Below are 26,670 nucleotides of genomic sequence, written 5' to 3' on the forward strand. Positions count from 1 at the left end.
CCTAAATGATTCTATGATTTGTGATTAACTAGCAAAGAGTCCAGGTGACTTAGTCTTGTGAAAATGGGTGTAGTTTTTGCATAGCAAAATTAAACAGAATTGAAGGCAGAGTGCTGTGTGGAAAACTGAACTTGAAGAGTATCTGGAAAGGAATATGGATAGCATCTAGCAGTCTGTCACACATCAAATTTTGTGCTGAATTCAAGAGAAAAATTTTTGGTTTAGAAAAGGTTTCAACTGTTTGATTAGAAAAGATATAACCTAAGAGCGTAAAGCTATTTTTCCTGGCCAATTACATCTGCAGTTTATGGCTAGCTCACTATTTCAATTACATTAATTGTCTAATAGTTTCATGTTAAGTTCTCCTAAACTTTATTTCAAATGGCCAAAATTCATGCTAGTATATTCCTAAGGATAAGTAAAAGTACATGGTGTTGCACAGGAAACAGGTCCTTTTATCTAAGCTGACCTAGTGAGAGCTTCTATCTGCTCCTTTTGGCTTCTTAGAAGCAAAGCACTCCTGTAAGTGCTGACACTAGAATTACATCAAAAGTTAAGTAACAGGAAACCAGCCCATTAGTATCTTTTCTATTGATCATGTCAACATCTGTGTCTATAAAAAAATGCTTATTCTTTCTTTTTTTAAAAATAAAAACGAAAGATTGTTGCTTCCCTCAAAAGAAAAAAAAAATCAATATTTTCCCCAATTCTGTAGATGAGTCAAAATAAAAATAGATGAACACTATATGGATATTAGCAATACAGACAGCAGAATCAAGGTGTTTGCAATAGCAGCATTGAGAAAACTATCTTTTAGACTGAGGGTCTTAGGAGCTAAAGTTAAATATCTTTCTTACAGCAAAAGGAGCTAAACTAAGTTTACTGAATGCAAAAATAGATTACTCAATAAACACGGACATATAACGGCTCATGGTGGTAATCTTCCCCTTCTTGTGTTTGCACTACTTTCCACAGAGGGAAAATCTGTACTTTTCCATCCAATGGTGCTGACTGTAGCTGTCTTTCACCTTTATTTTACCTGTGTATTCAAACAAATTCTAAATAGAAAGATGAGAAGATATATTAAAAAAAAAAAGAAAGATATTAAAATCTTCAGTTACTCCAGTCATTCCGGTATCATTGGGTATACTTAGGACAGTTTTATTCGGATTGTGCTTTGGGGTCACATTTCTCAAGTATATCTGGCTACTAATTAACTTTGGTGGAATAGTAAATTTGTATCGAAGGGGGAAATGAGATCCTTAGGATCATGGGGAGAGTTAAAACTTTCAGTTAACACAAGTTGGACTGGAGTTTACCAAAGTTGTAGCAAGCATGTTTGGCACGGTTAAGTAAATTTCTTATTACACATCTAATATAGTGTATGACTGTTAAATTGGTAGTATACATGTCAGAATGGGTATCAAAACAGCATAGCAGGTATCCTATACAAAGAAAACTAACTCCTTTTATATATCTCTTTTGTGCTTTTTTTTTTTTTTCCCAAAAAGGAGACAAATGTCTTGCACAAATACTGTTGAGAAAATAGTAAATGGAAATCTGAATTTTGTATAAAAATATAGATATGAAAAGTACTGAGTTTTAACTTTAGTTTTTAGAATGTAAGCTTAGCTATCACAAAACAGGTATTCTATAATGTATAAACAAAATAGTCCACAATATGCAATAATGTATAGTAAGGGAAAATTCTCTTAGGTTTAGATGACTGATCCTAGTTCAGATATGCTGCTTTCCCTCAGTATGCAGAACTCACACTCATACCAATAGGAAGTCGATGGAGTCAGCAGTAGAACAATAGGAGAGTCCAGATTTCTTGTGACCCAATTTACACTCTTCCAGTACCAACATATTATGTAAAGGAGATATAAAGAAGGGTGTATCTGTGTGGTATTTGTACATGCATATGAATCTGAGGAAAAATATTTGTGGAGTGAAAATGTCTAACTTTCAGAATGTAGGTACATATATATCCAGATTTTTAATTAATTACATATTTTAATGCCCATTTAATGCATTTAAGAATCGTAAATTTTATGAAACAGCTTAGATTAAAAAATGGTCTTGGAATATCTGCTGTAGAATTATGGAACAGTAAAAGACATTGAAGGATTGAGGGCTTGGAAAAATGATAAGCGACTGTGGGTAAGATAAAATGTGAATTGAAAGATAGCAATTCTGTAGCAGTAACCTATGGACACATGCTCACCTTAAATTTAATCTCATGTTTGTTTCTAGCTATGAGAGAATTTAAAAAATCTGTATAGTGGAAAGTTGGATCATGAGATTGTCTAGTCTAACTCCCCCTTGCTCACAGAAATTTTCTCAGGACAAATTTGTTTTGAATATAATAAAGGGTGGAGACTCCACGACCTCCCCAGCAAGCTCTTACACTGTTTGACCACTTCCATAGTGAAAGAAGTGTTATATATTTAAGTGGAATTGCCTATATGTCGGGGTTCACTCATAGACTTTACTGGCCCTTATTGGCCTCACCTGGAGCCCCCATCCACACACCCTGCCCCCATCCACACATCCAAATGAGCCCCATTTCAGCTTGGCCTTCATTCTATGCCCCAGTTGACACTACGGGAGTGCCAGTCTCCACTTCAACCACAGCTATGCCTGTGCCTGGCCATGGACCCTACTGATTTGGACCCCAACTAGTTGACTGGCTTCCCAGCTTGACCTTGGCTCTGCACTGTCAGCATGGACTTGCTTGACAGTCACTGGGCTGTGTCTGATCCTGTTCATCCTTATCAGACCTGATTGTGATCTGTGGATTGACTTCCTGGCTTCACCTTAGATCTGCCTCATCATCTGTCTGATGATCTGGAGTCTTGGTTGAACCCAGGTACTGTTGCTGGGACAGGGCCCTGGCTGGTAAGGCCCCTGCCCTGCTGGCCATGATATTATCCTTGATTGCTGGCTCCAGACAGCTCTCGCTGTTCCTGACTGTATTGCCACTTGCAACTTCCACTGGGTGCCCCCCAAAAGAATCTGTGTCTTGTTTACTCCACCTCATCAGGTATTAAAAAGCCTTGATGAGATCCCTCTGGGTCTTCTTTCCTTCAGGCTGAACTGCTCACTTAGTCTCTCCTCATATGTATGTCAATGCGTCATCACCTTAATCACCTTCACGGTCCTTTGCCCGACTCATTCCAGTATGTCCATTTCTCTTGCACTGGGGAGCCCAGACCTGGACCCAGTACTCCAGATGTGTCTCACCAGTGCTGAGTAAAGATGATCACCTCCCTTGACCTGTTGGCAATGCTCTTACTAGTGCAGCCTGGGATGCTATTGGCACTCTGCTGTGAGAGCACATCATTGGCTCATGGTCAACGTGGTGTTCACCAAGATCTCCAGTTCCTTTTTTTTCCTGTCATGGGGAAAAAAGGAACTGGAGATCACCAGTTTTAGGACTTTGCATTTCGCATAGCAGAACTTATAGTCCACACCTGGAATTTAAGGGAGATGAGAAAGCTTTTCTGTCTATATTCTGATTCCACTTTCATCCAACCTAGAGACCTAATTAATATGCCACTGAAGTCCCACTTTTTTTTTTTTCAATTTTGAATAATATTCAAACAGTATATGGGCAAAGCTTGTATGTTATAAACTAGACAGTGGGCTACATTTCACAGCTTTGATCAGGCGTACCTGATTCACAGGTGTTCAGACACAGGGTAAGTTACACACACAAAACAGGAACCTGACTTGAAATGTCATTGCTGCCCTCTTTGGCAAGAAATTTTGATCGCAGCTAAGCAGCAGCTAGCTGGATTTTCCATCAATAGCTTGGGTTGGATCACATGAGGGTGAAGAAGCTCATGCAGATTTCAAGCATTGTAAACTGGACGTAGGAGAATAAGCTAGATGGGGAGAGAAGTCAGGTTTCAAGGTGGAACCTGACATTAGATTTCACAGAAATTTTACCTTTGTGCTCCATGAACTGAATCACCATCTGCATGGAACTGAATTAGTGAATGCACAGGTAAGCTGGAAGAACATCACAAGATACAGCTCTAAGTAGTATACAACACTCACACATTGTTTCTTTAGATATCTGTGCCCTCAGCTATTTACATTTATTATATAGCACCTTTAAATATCCAATGCAGTTTGTGTTAAAGCTATAAATGTCAAACAGTCTATAGATTGTTTGATGTAATTAAAGGAATCTTTCTTGGTAATAGTATTAAATTAGCTTTCCTGTAGGAATGCAAAGAACAAATTTAACTCGATCTCTAAAAAAACTGCTCTCACTTGGTATAATGTCTATTGAGGGAATGCTCAGCTCAGTGGGCAGCCCATTCAAAGAGTATTTGGCCTCAAGTAGCTAATTTTTTCATTATTTTTTGCTTGGAAAAAGAAATAATGATTGAACAGTTGACATTCAACTACCAACTAGTTTTAGCTTGTATACATTTGCTTTTCTTAAACATTTAATAACTTTCATGTGATATTCACACAGCTAGAAAACTCACTTCCACTAAGCAAACAAACAAAAAATCCAAACCAGAGAACATAGTAAAGACAATGCCATAAGCAGGAAGCTTTTATTAAAATATACAATTCATAAATTAAAAAATTCCATGCTCTCTGAAATTCAGTATCAGTAGTATTTTAGGTCTGATTTTTGCCTAGACTCAGTTTAAGTACAATGAAATTCCATCTCGGCAGTCAGTTTCAGAAACAAGTGTAATCTTTCTTTTATGACATGATCCATTTACTAATAAATATAGTGAGCTATTTAAAAGGTAGTAAAGGAGTCATCAAAAATATGTAACCACTAATATGTGCTCATTAAATGTGAGAAGGAAGAAAACGGTGAAATAAAAAAGGTTACTTCCTCAATCTTCGAAATGTATCTTTTTTTCCAACCAGCATATTAAAACAATAACTAGAACATTTAATTTGTTTTATGATATATAGTTTTTCTGATATATAGTTGTTCTGAAGTGATCATTTTTTAAGGTCAAGTTCATGGTTGCAATGCTATGTTTAAAGAAGTAAGGCAGACATACTTAGGACAATAGAATGCCTGATGTTAAAATACATAAAACCAAATTAAGCGCAACCAAGTCAAGTGAAAGGTAGTAATGACAGGACTGCTGTTAAAAAAAAAAAAATCTGTGACCTCTGTGTTATGCACTGTTGACAGTCATGTAATTCACATCTTACTGAGGAAGTATAAATTTAGAGAAAGGATGTAAGAACCACAAAAGCATCTCTGACTGCCACATGTCAACAAGAAAATTTTGGTCCAAAGAATATCTTCCTTTCACTGCCAAACAGAAGTATGTAGTGCCAGATACCAAAGAGACTGGAGAAGAAAACAATCGATTGATAATCTTCCTCTAGAGGTAATTAAAAGTATCTAAATACCTCAGTTCTCCAGATCTGTAAACTTGAGGTTAGTGAACTACCATAAAAATTACAAAGTGCTAGTGGGCCTGAACCTTAAAGTTTCTCTTGTACTACTTCCTTGAGCGTGACTGCATGGATATATAAGCAAATAAATTTTGTGTTCACATTTACTGCCGGGCCTATGGAGGATTGAAATTCATTTATATACTTCTACCACACAACCTACATAGATGTGTGAACATGTACTAAGCAGCTGAAGAAACTTTTTTTTGTTCACATAAACAATAGTGGATACACATTAGAAACACTTATTTAGGTCCCTCATTTTTATCTTATGTACAGATTGTTTTCTAATCAAATTGAGCCACTGCTACACATCAATAATCCTAACTTGGACCACATGATATCATTATTAATAATAATAGCATGAGATTTTCTGTTTAAATTTACAATAAAATGTCCTAAAAGAAATGTACTCATGAAAGAAAGAATTAGATGGCTCCTTTGCCGTAATATTTTTTTTTTTCTAGTTTAGACATGGTTGGAGACTGATGATCGGCACAGTTTCTGAAGAATTTCTTACAACTTGGAGATATCACTTGCTCAAAATCTTTGAGTAACTTCAAGAACTAAAACTGCAAACAACAATGCAAACTAACATATGTTCAACCATTCACCTGACTGAAGTATACTCTTTCTTCTCTTCAGCACAGTTGATATATTTAGTAGAAAAGAGGCAGTTAGCACCTTCTGATTTATAATAGTGGGCTGACAAGGAGTGAAGGAGTTTAATCAATTGCAGTTGATAGTTGTGCCTTCTTTATGATTTAAACAAATTGGATGCACAGGCTAATTTCCTCATTAACTGACTCAGCCAAATCTAAGGTTGCTGAGAGAAGATTCTGATCTAAATACCTCTTCAAAGTGTAAATGAAGTTTTGGTGAAGCTACTGACATTAGATGCTGTTACAGTTAGGAATTTGTTGGACTACATCACTGCTTTGTTGGGTCAAGGCAGATCAGGAATGTTACATTATTCAAAATAAGATGGAATCTTAATCTGTCAAATATTGGTTAAAATAATGCATAACCCTGTGTCTGACCAGCACATGCAAGCAACATAAGCCAATGATGTACTGGTTTATGCAGCCAGCTCTGAAGGAAGAATATGATTTACTCTATTTTCCACACAGTGATAATTGCAGAGACTGTATGACTATGATAAGCAAAGACAGGAAAGAGGCAATCAGGACATTGTTGCACTACAGATCACTGGCCTTAAAGATTTTGACAGCATAGTAAGGAACACTTAGAACAGAATAAAGAGAAGTTTATTATATCCCATTTTCAAGATTGAGGAAGGCTGCTTGAAAATACATAGCCTTGTGCTTCAAAATTCAGAAGACGTCGATAAAATTATGGTTGTTGTATATATGTCAACAGTCATTCATAGATCTTTGCGTATCTTTGCAGCTTTTCTCCACATCTTAGGAATGAAAACCCATTCCCAGTTAATGACAAACTGAGCTGTACATCTGTATATATTAGGAACAGGTGATCCTACACAGACACAGCAATTGTCAGGAGCACGAACATGAATTTGTGGAACACACAACCTCAAAAGACCATCAGTATCAAATAAGGACAGGGACTGATGGAAAAAATGAGGTTTGTTATGAACAGCAATGCTAACCTTTTTTGAGACTTACCAGAAGATTTTGCAACAAAGTCCTTATACTTGAGTGTTCTATCATAACTCTTCAAGAGTCTGTAGAGAATGTTGTAGGCAAAAGCTTATTAACAATCATGAAGCAAAGTATGGGACCGGAAGAGGAAATGGTAACGTTAATTTTTGTTGTAGGGTGATCTTTTTTTTTTTTTTTGATTATAGAAAGACAGAAGCAGATTGTTAAATATATTAATGGTAAACATTTTTGCATTACAGTTTTGAATTTGTCATTACTGTTCTGATAAACTGTCTGATGTTGCTGCTTCTTCAAGTTTTTTGATTCTATCACTGCTTTTTACCTACTCAATGATAGATATGCTACAGTGTTCAAATACAACATCTATTCTAGAATTTCTTTATTTCTTATAAGCATATATGATTTACAAATACGAAGGTTTGGCAACACTTAAGACTTCAGCAGTCATTCTATTCCTATTTCTAGCATGTAAGCCCATGGCACTTGGCATGAGTTTATTTGACTAACTTATTGGCACGATCAGGTCAATCTTCCATGTCTGTTATCCATCTCCAGACCCTAAGGTGGCTATAACCAACCTCTCTAAGCTCTGCTGTGTGAATTACAATGTGCTACAATAATGTCATGGATTTGGAGAGGAGGTCAGTCAGGTAACATACCTTCAGATATCTCATTTTCAAGATGCCACGAATTATTTTTCTGATGGATCTGATAGCTTGATATCACTGCAATTTTCTTTTGCAAGAGTTTCAGAACTACTTCCTGCCATATTTTTAAGTTACAAGCACTTAAAAGAAAAAAAACATTGAGTTTTTTCACAGGCAAGGCATCTGAACTTTTAGAGAAAATTGTAAGCTACTAGTCACTCATATGCCTATTCAGTTCCCTGATCTTAAATTCTCCTGCCAAGTCAGATTTTCTGAAAAATCAAGAGCTGTGTAAACTGCTTCAGATGTCTTTCCAATACAGCCAAAAGATGATTCAGATGCTGTACAGTACTGCATAGTGGTAAAATAGATTTTCTCACTCCTTTGAAACCTTGCCTTCTCTGTTGAGGAATATGAATCCAGTAGACAGTGCCAAGGATCTTAGGATCCACACCTGCTCTGAACTTTAAAAAGTCTTCTAATTAGGCAAAGGTCACTAGTTTATATAATTAAATGACTATCCCTGTGTTTTTCTAAAAGATTTTTTTTTTTTTTTAAATTTCATCTATGCTCATATTAGTTAATAGGGAAATAACATAAATTTTCTCAAACACCCCACACAGTATGTAATTCTTCCTACTATTTCTGTGTCAAATGGGCACTCTCCAGTGTGTGATACTGACACCTAAACATCTTCTTATGGGATAGGGCTGGGTTCTGTAGTACCTAGCATGTTCTTTGACTCAATTCAACTAACTTTCTTTTTCAATTTATCTTAAGTGTGTACAAAGACTGTTGCAGCTAAATGAATCAGAGACTGTCTTACCTCTCTGGATACTCTTTGCCAGAATGGTAGGTAACAACAATGTAAGCAGAAGCTTCTAGAGGCAGACCTCACAAGGGAATCTTTCTATAGATTTCATCAGCCAATGAATCATCGTGCATTTATAACACAGTTTTTGTGCATCTTTCTAATTACAATTTGCACTCAGTCCTTGTAGAGTTTTAATCGTGGCTTTGTTTTCCTGTCCAGGGCTTTTATGATCATCTTCTAGTAGAAATATTTCTGTGATGTTTCATTTCACTTGAGTAATTTCTCAAGGAACATTTATTATACGTGAGCTATTGAGGCTAGGCATTTATGACACTTGCATATGATCCACTGTTTGGAAGTACAGTCTTGTCCTTGTTACTACGTCTCAAGAAAAATCTATGAATATTTAGCATGGCTTTCTTTAAATGTCTCTTCTGTTATATTTTACACACAATGCAAAAGAAATATTTAGACTATTATGACAAATAGTGTAATAACATAAAATGCTGGCAGAACTAAGTTTTGTAAAATGGAAGAGGCATCCTTTATGAAATTACTAGCATTTTTTAAGTTTCATCAGCATTTTTTTCAGATACTTTACAACAGATTCTTTAATCTACTTTACTGAAGACTGTAGCTGGCATTTGGGAAAGGAAAAAAAGAAAAACCCAGATAAGACTAAACGCCACTTTATATATATGGCAATGCTTGAGAGAGATAGTCTTATTGTATGTTTGTGGAGCTAAGAAATCAAAACCCACAAATAACTAAAATGTTTTTCTGTCCTTTTGGGTAGTGAGCAGTAAAACAGGCATGATAAATCAACAGAACAAATTATCAGGCCAGTAATGTGGCTTGCATTGTGCTGCTTCTCATTAAATGCAGCAGCAATTGAGGAAAAGCTATTACAGCATTCAGTATTGTTAATGAGACATACTACCACAATTAGTCTGCTGACCAAGTATATAGTCTCCAATTTGGTTACCCTAAAACATTTTTCCATGTAAGAGAATTTAGCAAAGACAAATTTCTGATGGCTTCCAAACTTTGAAAACCTTCTTAAAATATCTGCTGTAGTCTGATATAAAGATGACCTTTGAAATCTGGCTCCGCTTTGGATAAACCTGATCAGTAGTAAGATTCAAAGCCAATGTTTTACTGAAATTTAAGCCAATGCATTTTGATAAACCCTTTGATTCCAACAAATTCAATGTCAAGTTGAAGTGTTGGTGGGAGAAAGTGTCAGTTTCTAAATATTTCTGTAACAAAACAGAATGGAGCTTATTTGGCACATAATAGTTTAGACAGGTTTACATCTCACAGTAGTTTCTAATTTGAAGACTGAACCAAATACTATTATCTATAACATGGGTGTGAACTATATGATGCAGAAAAGAGGTGATATTTTGGTTTAATAATTTATGGAATATGTTTAAGGAGATTTCAGGACAATGAATTTAAGGAAATTCACAGTGCTTATCTTCGTATACCTGAACTTTTAAAATCTTTTAATTAAAAAAGTTTTCTACTTCTTTCAACTCCTGTTTTGTAATGTTTGAGCTCTGATCTCTAGGTGTGAGGTTAAAGTCTGATACCATTTTTCATGGTATTTTTCCCTGAAGACATTCATATATTTCTGTCCATACCTGAAGCAGATTTCCAGCAGATCTGGGAGCTTTTAAACACAAAAATCTTTCCCTGAAGTGATTTTTTATTTTCATTGATCTATTTTTCTCTTCTGTCCTTTATTTTTTGACAGTCATCACAGAAATATACCATGATATACAACATTCTTTCCTTATTTTTCTATTTTTGTCGAAAACACCTGGGCCCTGAAGGCACCAGCAGCCTTGACTTTCCCTGCTCAGCACCCTGGGGTTCCCCCTACCTGCCCACAGCCCAGGATCACACGTCAGACCCCAGGGCCATCAGCCCCTGCCCCAGCAATGTCACAGCGAGGCCAGTCTCCAGCTCCCCACAGCCCTGCCCTGCTCGGCCATGGGCGCTGCTGAACTGGGCCCTGATGTAGACCCACGTCCTGGCCTGGGAGGTGCTCGATGCCCAAGGGCTGGGGCTGCCCCAGTGCCCCCTGACTGTGCTGCTCCTGGCTGGGAGGGTGTGACGGGCCCTGGCCCTGAGACCATGCCAGAGGAGCGTGTGCTGCTGCCTGCCCCCAGGATCAGGGAGCTGCTGACCCTCCCTGCTCCCTAAAAGAAAGTTCACTCTACTTACTCTACTGTACTATAATAATTATTAATATTATACCAGGCTTTTTCTTTCCCTACAATATTAGGTTTTAAAAATAAAAGAATAACTCCATCTCATTCATTTTGCTGTTCATCATGTCTACCACACTGATGCCTTCCCAGGTAACTTTGCATCTGCTGATGAGTTTATCAGCTCTTGTCTGCCTTTCAGCTAGATAAACCCAAATGCCCATATGAGCATTATTCTGCACTGGTGAGAAACTTGCATTGTCTGCCTACTCTTCTTTCTTCCCCTGAGCTCACACAGTTTCACTTAATGATCAGCATCATCTTTTCTTGGCCACGGGGCTCTGGATCAGTTTTAACGCTCCTTATGGAGACTGATTCTGCTCTTCCCTGATGTCCTGTCTTCTGTTATTGCCTACTAGAGAAACAAACTTCTGCCTCAGAAATTACTTTCCCACTAATGAATTTTCTCTCCTGTTACACCCTTACAGTCATATACTTCCTCAGGAAACCCTTTCTCTCCCTCCAGAGCCAGTCTGAACCCCACGAACATGTGCAGCTGCACCACTGCTTCTCTGAGATCTTTGTGCGTTTATCAGAACACTACCCCCACAAGATCATGCCACTTCTGTGCTTGTGTGTCTTCGCTATCTCCTCCATCCTGCAGAGCAGCTTCAGTCCTGGCTCAGCAGCTGTTCTCGTCACGTCTTCCTGCCCCTCACTCCTAAACAAAACTGCACTGTCTGCACAACTTTTTTCCTCGACTTACCTATAAAAACTACAGTGTTCTGCACTCCTGTTATTCAGTCCAAACTGAGGAGTCTTAAAAATCGAACACTTTTTCTTACTGAAAGTTTGAATATATTTTAAGAAAAAAAGTAAAAAAGTAATGCAGGAGAATAATGCAGTTGTTCTCCCCCTCCCCCCCCCTCCCCCTCGGCCGCAAACCAAACCCATACATACACACCCGCACAGAACGAAAGAGAAAATAAACTTTAGTTGCTTCTGAGAAAAACCTAGGTAAGTCCTTCTACCCTGCTTTATTGCCTCAATAGGAATTTTAAAACCTTCAAAATACCTGCCAACTTCATTTCTTGAATTGCAATTTTGCTGTTAGAGGCATCAGATTGCTGCACTCCACCAGCATGTAGGTCACAAGAACAGGAAATTATGATTTGTTTGTGAAACACTGCTGGTTTGCAAGATGCTTGGGAGGAATCTTTTAAACAGAAGGAAAGGACTCAGTAAAGTGCTTGTTCTCCTTTAAGATATGTACACTGGGATTGCGAAGAAATACTGTGATTCTTTTAGATAAATGGTGACCATCACATGAAATAAATAAAATGGACTAGCCTAATTTTAATATATTTAGCTTGATTTTTTTTTTCAGGTGGCTTAACTTCTTCTTTAAAAAAGAAAAGGCAGCTAGGGTTAATTATCAGATATTGACTATAATTTGTAAGCAAAACAAACCAATTCAAATTGTGGTTTTGTACACAGGGCTCTGAAATCTCGCCCTCTAACCTTTACATGGATTTAGAACTCAGTGGTGTGTAATAAGTACAGCTTCCACTTAATGAAACCAGATCTTCACATTTTAACACTCATTTGGAAAACCAATTAACTCTGGCTCTATCGAACAACTTGCACAGGAAATAAATCAAGTGTTAAAACACTGGTGAAGAGCCAGACTTTCTGTAATTAGAGTACTGATGTGCCCAAGGCTGTCTATGTGGTCTGCAGCGTTATAGATAGACAACTTCAACTGTCCAAAGCAATTAAAATTGTATATATTCCCCTTGTTACATATGCTAGCAACCAGCAAAACCACTGTATCATATTCATCCTTCAAATTTGGGTTCAAGTTCTTTATGATTTATAAGAAGTGTAATATCCCTTCTTTGATCTAGAAAACTAAAGCAGTTCTTTGATTTTAAATTACATTCAACCTGATTATTCTGCAGGAGATGTACAGTCTGTTAGGTGGGAGACCACATAAATTTCCTAGACAACATTAACAGGTTCATGGATCACATGCAATGTTTTCAATGAAATTGGAATTTATTATGGCAAGCCTTACAATATATTTGCTACGACTTACTTTGTTCTTCCATATTACTTGCATGTATAAAGGAAAAGACTTATATTGAGTCTCAGGAATCCAAATCAGTCGTAGCATTCAGTATTTCTCCGAAAGTTTAGTATTACTTCTAGACTTTTATTACTTAGTCTGTTCCTGCCTAAAAATAAAGCAGATGTAGGAATAAAGTAGAACACCTACTCTTATCATGACTTTCTGTTCCCACTGACTGTCAGAAATTCTGATTTGGCCTAGTTGGTGGTCAGAGTCATTCATGTGTCCCTATAACTTAGATAAAACTATATATATATATGTAAGTGTCTATAATGACAGGGGTCTAAATACAATCCTCATACAATTCTTAATAATTTAAACATGAAGCAGTATCAAAAACTTATATACTTGTTACATCCAGAACATCATTTCCTGATGTGCACATATTTAATCTTGAATACTAGCTAGAAATTGTAGTTAAAGATAATATGAGTAATTTCTATTAATAAATGCTAAGTAAAAAGCCACATGACCTGCAAGTTGTTTCTCACAATGACAATATAGTACTTCCATAAAATATTTCAAGAACTTAAGTTAAAAACAGAGAAATAATTTCATGAGTAACTGAAGAATTAATTATAAATGAAATTTCTTAAAAATTCAGGTTCAGGCTTGCAGTGACTACTATGATGAATAAATCTGAGAAATCCGTGGGTCTATACATGGTATGTGAGTACTTGATAGCAAGAGGCTCCATCTCAAGACCCATTACCATGCTGTTGTACTTGGACTCTGAGGTGCTCACAGTGGCTAGGTGGGTGGCTGGCTTCCAACCAGTTGTGTTTCCAAGGCAAAGAATCAAGTTCACCAGGAGCCTTAGCAATGAACTGTGGAAATGGAGGACTAGTCCCTGCCCCTGGACTGAGGCTGGATTAAATATATCTGGATTCTATACATCTGGATCATTCCTGAGATTTTGTCTAATTATTTCTCCAGAATACTTGGCCAAGTTCTACATCAGAATTTTAAAAAGAAAACTCCAACAACCTGGAAAATTAATTCTTCAGAATGGTTACAAGCACTTCTGATAAATTTGTCAAGCTGGGGATGGTAGCCTATGCCAGGATGATAATAAACAGAACACTTACATTAAAGAAATGTAATTAGAAGCACATTTGATTCAACCTCAGTAAGCTTCAGAGTACACTGTGAATGAAAACATAATTAAAGTTTTGAAAATGAGCAGAAGGATAAATGTAACAGAGGTTTATGACAGATACACTACACTGCAGTAGTAAAGACCTAGAGTAGATCAACTAAGATATCCCTTCCATTGCAACATTTCAGTGGATTGGACAGGCATCAGGTATATAGGCAACTAAATGTACCAATTACATCTGGTTCACATTCTCAGTAGTTTCTGAGCAATTACTGGTTCTATATGCCTACCAAAGCTTATATTCGTTTGTTTTTAATAAATCTAGCATAATTCTGAGCAGCTTCGAAATAGTCTTTGGTTACTGAAAATGAATGAACTAGAGTGGTTCCTGTGTATAACCTCCCTCAGGGGATGAAGAAGCCAGATGGTCTAGAGACACTTGCTTGGAAACTCTCAGCTGGTAGTTCCTTTATCACCTCAACAGACAAAGGTATCAAATTATTTTTTAGAGCCTGCTATGATGCTTGCATGGGTAAATATAGTTAATCTCATATCAAATCTCCTGAAGGCATTATTACATATTTAAGATCTAGCATAGGAAGGGAAAGACTTTTTGATACATGATTGAATCTGCTCTGTCTTATAGCTAGATACACCTCGTGAATAAAAACAAGTAAGTCCTAAAGAGAAAATCCCTCCTGACCACACATCACACACATCTATTCAAAGATGAAAATACTTTATTAGTTGTTGGTGAATGGTGGACAAAATTAGGCTTGAATGGAAACAGAAGCTTTAAATGCTTCAATTATTAATACTAAGAAATATTTATAAAAGATAAGAACCTTGCCTAATAAAATAAGATTTTATTTCTGAAAAGATTGAACAAATATTGATAACAGGCAAAAATAGCAGTATATGCAAAAAGCCTTTTTTGCAGTCATAAAGTTTTTAGCTTCTTCTTCCAGTACTTTACTGAAATGATCCAAGAACCTAAGAAGCAAGGTTTGATTTCACTTTTCACAATCTGTAGTTGAACATCATATACATATATACATGATATAGCTGTTCCATATATAGCTGTTTGAACTATGGGCATCAGAATGTTTTTTTTATTCTGTTTATAAATTCTTTTATTTCAATCAATTTTTTCTAAGCACAGAAAAATTGTTGTTCTAAGAACAATGTGGCACTGAGGGTTTTTTAATTCATTGTAGACATAATTTTTATTCTCTTGCTGGCTTTTATAATTGAGCTTTCTCCATGTTCCCTGCATGCTAAGTGGTTATAGCATACAAGTGTAAGTATTTTTGGCACTCCATTCTTATGAAATTTTGCTTTAGTAAGAGACTATATACACTGCCTGATAGTTTAGCTTGGTTTGAACTCACTTTGTTCAGAAACCTTCAGAGAGTCAGAGGAGTATCACTTGCTTTCTCAACATGCAAAATCTCCTTTTTTTGATCGATCAGTTTCTAAAAATATCACAACTCTCTGAAAGCAAATAATAATAATAAAAAAAAAGTTAACTATAATAATTTAGCTAACATTCCCACTGATGCAAGTAAAACTGATTATTTCACAGACTTGTATCTGACATTCATACTGTTTTAATCTTTGATTTTTATGTTCTGTTGCGGGCTAAGCTCAGGTATCATTTTCTTAAGAAACAACTATATAATCTATGAGGATTTTATTTGATTCATTCCTAAATTTAAGAAAAAAAATATTATCCTTTAGACTGCATTTTTGCATTTATTGAAAGAATTTTTTAAAGAAAATATTCTGTATCTCATTTTCACCCTTCAGCACAGTATCTGTTATGACAGGAAAACTAACTATAAAGTGTTCATTATTATTTAGTAGCTCATCTATAGTCACAATTTGAATTAGTGCCTGTACACTACCAAGAAATAAGTATAAAACTAACTTATTTTGTATACCCTTGGACTCACAATTTCAAGTGGCAATCATTAAGATTAAAATACTTTTTTTTTAAATACTCTGACTCGTTATATTTTTAATTAAGATATCTGTCCACTGAAAGACATTTCAAATCCTCTAATATTTTAACTTTTCATTCTTGGTTATTGAAATTAATATATTTTACTTTTGACAAAGGCCCAGAATCTTTCCAATTAGTTTTAGGTATGAGATTGAGATAGTTTGAGAGCACTGTTGCTTTTACATTTCTTCTACTGTTAACTGAGAAAAACCAGCATTTTCATAGATAAATTGCCCCTTGATGGAAATGCTAGGGAAATATATCGGATAAAATGACATGTTTAGCTAAAACATGGGTTTAGAAATGTTAGAAAAATTATACTCACAAGAATAATTATCAACAATCACTATCAAAATAGAAAGACGCAATAAAAGCCACAGGGCTTTATCCTTGGTCCAGTGCTATTCAGTATTTTATTTAATTACCTGGGTGGAGTTATTCCATATATAGTTGCATAGATGAATTCAAGATGGAATGCTAATGCAAACATGTTGGAAATTCAAATTTATAACTTCAAAGACATTTTGTTATATTGGACGTAATATTTAAAATTTGTTTTCTAAAGCATATCTTTTCACATCAAGTTTCTGTAATAATATTTACTTAAAGACTACATACACTACCTGATATCTTAACCAGTTTAGACTTTGTTTCTCTCAGTCGTTTATCACAGTTACTATTTTTACCTTCCTTCCTATTGTACCTGTATGCGCTATTTTATTGTTGATTTAAAGAAGAGAAGCAGATCCTTGAAAATGTCTGTAATGTCAGATGTGGAGAACACCACAAATATTACAACTCAGAAGAAGAAAAGGAGGAAAAGGAGCAAGAAAGAAGTGGATGTGAAGTAGACTATCTCAGGACATGAAAGATGAAATATAAGACATTACACTCTTAGAAATAAAGATGAGACATTTCCAATTAATATGAAAGTATACAGAGAGAAGGAAAGGATTCAAGGAGTTGGGTAATAGTGTTGAAGATGCTGGAATATTTATTAAAAGGATTAGCACAGCAAATGCAATTTCAGCTTGTTCCAGATTGCTGAATGAATTAAACCCCTACAGCAAAAACACATTATCCATAATGTCTGATGCAGAAAATTATTAATTCAATTCAAATTTAGTATACTGGCAGAAAAAGCTCATTTAAAAGAAAGAATAACTTATGAATCCATGTTTTCAGTCAGGTTCACCATCTTTCCTCAGTGTATGTGAAATGACTGTAACTTCTACCAGAAGCACCTATTTTCGTGATGAAAAACTGGCAATAATGAAGAAATAAAAAAAAAAAAAAGAAAAATTCCCCTTCACTCTTCTGCAAAAACCTGTAGATACATCTGAAATTACAGAAGAAGGGTGGGAAATCTCAGCTGAAGCAATTTCAACATTTTTATGGTTAGATTTCACAAAAATGGCTGTAACATAATAAAGAAAGGGAACAAATAAAATTCAAAAAATGAGTCTTGCAAGAAAAAAGAAAGAAAGGGAAGTATAAGGACGTGTCAGTAGAAAATAAGAGAACAAATGAATAAACGAACAAATTATGTAATTAATATTTACTTTTATTCTTTCAGAACTTCAGATTCATATTTGAGATACCTGAGATAGCTGAAACCTTATAATATATAGTGCAACATAAATTGGAGCATGACCTTTTTCCTACCCAAGAGAATGGCTTTAAAAGAACTATTTTTTCCTTTAATATGAAACCAGAAGTATGTACATTGAAGAACAGACAATATTTCCTCTCCATGAGGGCCATCAGGCAATAGGTTGATGCATCAAGGGAAATAAATGAAGCCCCACCACTTAGTGGTATCTTAAAGAGCTAATCAGAGACAGCACTTGAGCTACTGAAGTAGATTATAATTTTGTCTGAACAGGGAGGTCTAGAGCAAATGACTAAAAATCCTTTTTTAATATTTATTCCATAACGTTAGTGTATAGGATCTGATTTTATATTTGTAGATTATTCACCCTAGCCACTGCACTCCCCCAGTAAAAACACATTAACACTTGCTACAGTTGCTAAGGAGAATCAACTCTTGGACCACGCCAAGTGGATCCTCTCCCACCAGCCCCTTGAGGAGACTACGGAAGCAGAACAAGAGTGTTTCTGCAGGTAGAAGGACCTCTGAGGGCTTGTTGGTCAGGAAATCGGATCTGATCACAAGAGCATGCCCGTGAGTTGTCTGCCTCTAACCATACCTGTGCAGTGGTTTTGCTGTCAAGAGAGCTTCTGCAAGCAAAAATGACACTGAAGGTCACTCATTGATAAGGAGCACAAAGGATGTATTTGTAGGGATTTTTCAAACACTTCAACTGAATTCCAGAGTGATACGTGATTTAAAATAACAGCATTATCATATCATTTCATATCATATAAACCTCACAGCTGTAAGGTTTATATCAAAAACTAATTTCTTTCACAGACTTAGGCCAATGCATATTTTTTGAAATGAATCACCTTTTCTTTACCACTGTCTATACAATACCCTTAGAATTCATTAATATATTTGGCAATTATATTTAATTAAGTATATTTTAATTTAGATTTATAGTTACATATATTTATATATTATATATTTATAATTATATTTAATTACCAATTTAGTGACATGTCAAGTTTGTAGCAGCACTACCATTCATAATGCTGACATGATGTTCTGTAAAAGTGACTTTCATAAACAACGACCTTTTACATAGTTATTTACCGATGAGCGATTTTAATGTCTTTTGAATATTCAGTTGTAACATTTTAAGTAGATTTTTAAATATCTAAATTCTTTGCCTTTTGGAAACAATAAATTACAGTTTTCAGTAACTTAACAGAAATATTAAATTATTTGGGGTGTAGAACTTGTCTGCTCTTTGGAAAACGCAGTCAGGAATTTTTAGGCTGTTAGTAATATCAGTAATATACCAGAACAGCTTGTCAAATAACCTGTGCAGCTTCCTGTCGTAGTTATTAGTCATCTATCTAAAATTCGGACCAAACGTGCGAAGAAAGTGGAAGTGAAATGGCACTGAATATCAAAATCAGGAATGACCTGGAAAAAGCATTGACTTTATTTGTACATTTCATGACGCATTGGGTTTGTGTGGCAAGGTTTAAGTAGCAGGAGGAGGCTACAGGGGTGGTTTTCATGAGAAGCTGCTGGAAGCTTCCCCCATGCCTGACAGAGCCAATGCCCGCCGGCGCCAAGATGGACCCACCGCTGGCCAAGGTTGAGCTCACCGATAACAGTGGTAACACCTCTCTGATAACATATTTAAAAAGTGGAAGAAACGTGCAACAGTGACAACAGCCAAAGACAGGAATGAGACTATGTGAGAGAAGCACCTCTGCAGACCCCAAGGTGAGTGCAGGAGGAGGGGCAGGAGGTGCTGCAGGCACCGGGGCAGAGGTTCCCCTGCAGGCCGTGGTGCAGCCCATGGTGAGGCAGCTGTGCCCTGCGCCCCTGGGGGGTAATGGGGGGGCAGAGACCCACCTGCAGCCCGGGGAGGACCCCACGCTGGAGCAGGGGGATGCCCCAAGGAGGCTGTGACCCCGTGGGAAGCCCACGCTGGAGCAGGCTGCTGGCAGGACCTGTGGCCCCATGGAGACAGGAGCCCACGCTGGAGCAGGTTTTCTGGCAGGACTTGTGACCCCGTGGGGGACCCACGCTGGAACAGTTCATGAAGAACTGCAGCCCGTGGGAAGGAATCATACTGGAGAAGTTGATGGAGGACTGTCTCCTGTGGGAGGGACCCTGCTGGAGCAGGAGAAGAGTGTGAGGAGTCCTGGCCCTGAGGAGGAAGGAGCATCAGACACAGTGGGTGACTGCAACCCCCATTCCCTGTCCCTCTGTGCTGCCAGGAGGGAGGAGGTAGAGAAATCAAGAGTAAAGTTAAGCCCAGGAAGAACAGAGGAGTGAGGGGAAGTTTTAAGATTTAATTTTTATTTTTCATTATCCTACTCTGATTTAATTGGTAATAAAGGAAACTAATTTCCCCAAGTTAAGTCTGTGATGGTAACTGGTAAGTGATCTCTCCTTCCCCTTATCTCAATCCATGAGCCTTTTGTTATATTTTATCTTCCCTGTTCAGCTGAGAAGTGGATTGATAGAGTGGCTTTGGTGGGCACCTGTCATTTTTTCAGGGTCAACTCACCACATGAGTACTGATGAAAATTTTCTATACTAAAATTAATTCGAAGAAATTAAAGCATTCCCAGAGAACTGCACCAGACGGCTTCAGCAGGAAGGAACTGTCACAGAACATATGGAAGGTGGGGTTAGGAAGTTTGTGTCTGATCACAATAAAATTACTTTGGATGCTGTAGTTAACAACACATTAGCAGTGATTCATGTAGTCTCTGTTGCCTGAAAAACAGAATTAAGGTGAAAAACATCAAAAACATTTCCTGAAGGAAAAATTCTCCGAAAGCGACGGGGTTGGGGGGAAGAGCTACTAGGGAGGAGTTTTCTTGAAAATCTCAAATCCTCCAGACTGGAGGAATTTTGTTTACATTGAGTGACACTTTTCTTGAGGATTCACGTGCTGGCAGCTTCCTAATTAGTGCAATACTCAGCTCATCTGAGGAGGGGAAATCATTTACGCACCTGAGCAGCCACAGTTCTTCTCTGTAGTCAGCTTTGATGAACAAGATTAAATGTTTTTTCATAAGCAACCAGGAAAAGTACCTTCAAAGCCTGACTTTCAAAATACTTGCTAATTTAAAAAAGAAGGTTATCGAGATAAGCGGCACATGGGCAGCAGGGTTAATAACAAAAATGCCCACATGGTGAAAGGATATCCAGCCACTAAATAGACTTGATAGCAGGTATTTAGAACGTATCACTACAAATTTAAAGTAATAAAAATCATTAGCATGGCCGTGCAGAGTCCAAGGGAGTATAGGTGCAGTCATAAACACTAACAGCACTTTCTACAGGACTATTCTGGGAAAAGTTACTTAATATTTTACATGCAAACGCAAGCTTTTCAAATGTTCCTAAAGCCTTAGAAACTAATTCTGACCAATGAAAATGACCACAACAATGATAGAGATATGTCTGAAAATATTTAAAAGTTGATAACTAAATTGAGATGACTTATGTCTGGGTATTAGTTCCTTGCTGTCAGCTTTGGAATTGTGGTAATTTTATGAGTGAGCTAACTTTCAAACTTTGTTGTTTATCTACACTGCTCAAAGACACTGGATAAAAATAAAGCAATTTACAGCCTGGAGGAGAAATTTTGTCCACTATTAAATAAAACATTTTCAGTTCTACATCTGCTAAACCTCATGATTAACCTTTATCTTGAGACCAAAGTATTACTCAAATGCAAACAAGACCATTTTATTATTCAGTAATATAAACTCACAAATATATTTGTAAGAAAGCCACTAATTAAGTCCAACATCCACATAAAATCAAACCTGTTATTATCATTCAGTCTTGAAGCTAATTTCATGAGTTATAGTCAGAACAGAAAACTACTGGTTTGAAAACTATTTATTTCCAGATACACATAAACATATCGAATGATTAAATACACACAAATATAGCACATTTATTAAACAACTAAATTTTATCATATTAATGGGTGTATAATCAACTGGAGAGTATAAATTTCCATGTATTTCCAAATAAAATAAATTAAACAAAAAAGGAGGGGAAGGGATAGACTATCAAGTTCATAGAAAACCACAATTCCCTTTGATTTTAGTGGCAGGTTTTCCTGCATGGTAACTGTGGAACAAGGCTGCAACATAATTGTGTCAATTATATTCACTACCCTTAATCACAAAAGATTTTGCAGATCTGTGGAATATTTCACAAATTGGCTTTTGTATTATATCTGTTAGGGTCAACTGGATATTTGCTTAAAAAAGGAAATTAAATAAGATTAAATCCTATTACATAAACGTTGCTTGCTTTATAATGCCTTATTAAGTAGTGGTAAATAGGGTTTATGCTAATCCACAAATTTATACCATTAATCCTATTTTACAGTGCATTTATTTCAGAGGTTTTTTTTTTTTTTTTCTATTAAATACTACAGTCCTCTCAACATTTTGTGAGTTTCCTAGACATCCATGTAGTAAAATATCAAGGATGATTGCTTGGATTAAACATCTTGCCAATCTATACAATTACAATTTGTATAGTCATTACCTGACACTAGAATGAGTGATGAGAATTCGACAAAGACACAGCAATTTATTAGTATTGCCTGCTGGCCTGAGTGACACTTTTATATTACCTCCATTTTTCGCCTTGGAGACTTTCAAAGCTTTGGTCTCTGATTAAATTCTAGGACAAGCAGTTGTTGCAGCCTCTAAAATATATTTCTGAAATAGCTTTGATAATATGGTGTCATTCATATATTCTGGCACATTCTTTCCTACACATTGTATGTTCCACACTTTCCCTTATACCCCTCTGTTCACAAATCACTGTCACTAATAATGCTGCACACCAATCAAAGCGCGACTTATTTGCGCAGCACATGGTAACTAGATATACCATCTACACACAAATTAAACTAAACACTAGCATGCACTCTTCTAACATTAATCATTCAGGTTTCTTGGAGAAAGCAGCTGTTAATGATAGAAAAAGCTGCTACAAGGGCAAGTATAACACCAGCCATTTTGGTCTGAAATTGCCCTCAATGTAATACAGCCTGCATTGCACCTACATACATCCCAGACTTTGTCCTTCCTCAGGGAATAGTCTGTAGGGCGCAGGTACTGTGCATATCTACACCCTCTTACATGCACATTTCCCAAGGTGTGTGGTTGTTTTGGAAGCACTGTTTTTTTCCATAGTTGCATATTCATACACTGTGCAATGCACTGTGTCCTGATTTTTCTTGTAGACAGGGAACTTGCCTCTGACTGCAAGTATATAACAGCTTGATCTACGTCAGTGGAGGCAGTTACCCACTCACACTGATGCAATCCTGTTCCCTTCCAAGGAGTTCCCTCTGCTTCATACTAGTGCACAAAGAATTAAAAGCAAGCATCACGTGCCACCTGTGGCCATTTCTCTAAGCCTTTCCTAATGCTTCCTCTACACAACTGCCATTGCATCTCAACATTAGCTTTTGATTGATGTGTTTTCAGGATGAATCTTCAGATTATAAATATATCACAAAGTACCTAGTGGTATTGTGTCCTTCCTAAAATAGATAGATTGAGGTTTTCACTGAATGGAAAACCTTCAGGAAAATCTAGGCACTGAAGAGAAAAAGGTGATGCCAGTAGTAACCTCTTATAATTAATTCATGGCCCTTTTCATTACTTTTCTCACAATAATTTTGATTGTGCCATTTATTGATGAACATTTCTTTGCTAAACTTATTATCTTACTAATGCTTTACTTCATGATTATTTGCACAGATTTTAGTGGCATCATGCATCAAGTAATATTATGAGACCATCAGCATCTGGCCTATAGCTTTTCAGCATGGAATAACCACTTAAAACCAATCAGGATAAATTAATCCTGTGATTTTAAAATCTATTTTGTACTAGTGTTGTTTAATGCATGAAATAATTTTCACATTTTTTCTGTTAACAAAATCTATAGGTGCTTCTTCTCCTTACCTCTATTAAAATGATACATAACTGATTTCAGTCTGGCTTTTTTGGCTTTAGTATAAAACAAAGGAGAATTGCTAATGAAGTTGAAGACTTTTTTTCCTAATATTCTAAGTATTAATATATGATCAGCTTGAAATTAGTTCAGCAATTTCTTGTAGTTCAAATCAGTCTCCTCAATATGCACACTTAAATAAGATGGTGTGGAGGCACACATTTTTTTGTACATTACATAATAAGCTATATTTATTGTATATTATATTGTTGTCATAACCGAGACTCCAACTTGGACTTATGCTATTGGTATTCATCTTACACTAGTAATTAAAAATTAGTCTGTCATTTTTAAATTTGTTTCCTTATGAAAAATATACAACCCAAAAATATCTTTAGTGTATACTCATATCATGATAGTGAAGCTCATGCATAATTGTCTGTTGCACTGTAAAGATCACAATCATTACAATTGAAAGCAACAAATGCTAAATTACATCCCCTGTTTAAAAAGATTCTTAAATATGAGTAATTCATTTAAGACTATACCCCATCAATAGTTTCAGATTTAATAGTTTTTTTTTTTCTTTTAAAATATACTGTTTATCATGTAGTATGTCTAGGGCTAACAATGCTTTGCCAAACATAAATAAGAGGTGGGAAATATGCATACAAATACTGCAGATAGACATCATATATGCCAGTAATAACAATGCCAGGAGATATGGAGACCACAATAATGAGAAAGGCCACTTCAATGAAATAAAGTTTTTTGAAAGAGATTTCAAGTAGGATAGGTGGAGCATTCAGTAAAATCTTTAAATTAATTCATAGTAATTGTTGAGATTGTCCTGGAAATAAATTAATTTTCTATTTTTATATTTGTAAAATGTTAGTAACTTGTGTTATAACTGAGCTTTTATTCACCACTTTTTCCTCCCCTATCCTGTAATAGCTACCTAATTACAAATAACTGAGTGCTAAAATGATAACCCACAGAAAAAAGCATATTGTCTTCAGTGATGACAAAATTTTACTGCAACATCGTCCCCTTCTGACTTCTGATGCTTTGTAATAACTGTATAACCTGCTCTCAGCTATGTTCTTTGCTCCACTCCACCTGCACCCGGGGGTCCCCAAGGACTCCTCGGGACTCAAGAGGCAACAGAAGATGCCTGTTAGATGCAAACTTCACAGAACATTAAACTGTTCCAGCCTCCAGAGCTGGATTTCAGTTCTGTGCTGGGTCTGTTAAAGTAAAGGAGCTAAAGCAGACCTTTTCCATCATGATCACTATTTTGGTCAGTCATACGAAGTAGATGTTGTGTGCAGTTTGGGTGATTAAGACCTAAGGTACCTTTGTGGTTCTTTTTAGGTCTGAATTTGCCTTGCCTTTTTATTCATTGTCTAGTGGTGCTCATTCAGTAATGCAGACATGCTCATTATAGCAAGTTTATTTTGTGTTCTTGCTTTGGTTGAGCAAGATACTTCAGAATATGATGTTTATTTTTTCTTCAGTAAAATGTATGCCATATATATATATATATTAACAAGGATACAACATGTAAATGAATTCACCCTTGTAGTAAACCTGTAAAGGATCATAGTTATACTTTGATTTGTATCACTTTTGAGACTGAATGACCCAGACTGTGTTCTTACATCCCAGTCAGGTCAGCGGAAAGCTTCTCCATTCGTACAACTGCTCTTCTTGATCTTCAGAGATTCCTACCCTTCCTAGATGATTTTATAGAGATTTTATATTTTTTGGGAGGCTAGACCAAGTGACAGGACTAGACACCAATATTTCAGGGTGATTATAGCTTTGTTAGCTGCCATTATGTACAACATTTGATCTAAGCCAAACTCATGATTTATCTTTTGTTCTTTGCATCAGATTCAGTAATAAGGAGTCACATTATCTGCTATGCAACTGATTGAAATTAACACTGACACAAAATCCTTCTTTCCGAAGGTAAAGGAATTATTTAACCTTTACTTACCACTGTCTGTGTAGTTGGTCTCAGCAAGTGTAAGAAGAAGAAGAAGATGCATAAGTCTGCAAACAACAACTTAGTTTTACTGGCCTCCTTGGAACTTTAAATCTGGAAATCTCATTTCAAAGACACTAACATTTTGTTACTAACTGGAGTTCATAGATAAAAATTTTCAGAAAAGTAGTTCTGAATATACAAATATCAACACTTTGACCTCTTGCCCATGACAATATTATTGTTTTAATTTGCAGCTGTCATTATTTGACTGGTACCTTTCTACATCTTTCTTATTCTTGACATAGTTAAGTATTGCAACTTTTAATCTGTAAAACAGACTAATATAAACCAGTGATTCAGTTTCATTACTGTCAACATCTCAGTGCATATTTCCCAGGACTCTACTATATCACACCATAAATTACCTCAGTCGACAGCTTTGGGGTTGTATTTTATTAGAATGTTAAAATACCAGCAATTTCTCTTTTAACTATAAAGTACCCTGTATGTATGCTCAAAAGTGGTCTCTGTAGAAAATATATTCTTTGTGGAGAAAAAAAAATACAGTTTAACATTTTTGTGGCGTCATTTTTCCAACAGAAGACGGCTTTCATTTAAAATAAATCCCAAAATCCTAAACAAAAATATTTAATAAGAACAAAAATATCACTCTACCTCTGTGAGGCAATCAAGACAACAGTCTGCTTAAGACTTCTAAAAGCTGCAGAAAGTAACAACTTTCAGTAGTTACTACTGTCCCCCAGACCTGTCCTTCATAAAGCTATAGCATGTAAAGTGTTTCTGTTCTTGAGAAGCAGGTCGCTTTGGACAATAAATAAAAGCAGAAGAGAAATTAATTTACTCACATGCCTAATAAGGAATCTAGAATCCATATACAGTCAATAGAGCCAGTGATTCTGAAGACAGTTTCTGGGTATTTGTTTCAAAATAACATTCAAGGAATTACATCTAGATGAGAATTATGGAAGATAATATGCAGTATAAGATTGTTTTCACCTCTAAAAAGATTAATTTTATGCAACTGTCACAAACAGTCTCAATTATTTTTCTAAATTTTGC

The 26,670-nt window shown here is 36.2% G+C and overlaps 1 protein-coding gene across 1 annotated transcript in view; it reads right to left on the reverse strand.

The window, feature by feature from the left end:
- The window catches only part of KHDRBS2 (KH RNA binding domain containing, signal transduction associated 2), a 292,281-nt gene that overhangs the window by 58,674 nt on the left and 206,937 nt on the right, over positions 1-26,670 (reverse strand). The gene's annotated exons all lie outside the window — the stretch shown is intronic.

This window comes from Athene cunicularia (genome assembly GCF_003259725.1).
Source record: "Athene cunicularia isolate RWA chromosome 3 unlocalized genomic scaffold, athCun1 chr3_part1, whole genome shotgun sequence".
Classification (NCBI taxonomy): domain Eukaryota; kingdom Metazoa; phylum Chordata; class Aves; order Strigiformes; family Strigidae; genus Athene; species Athene cunicularia.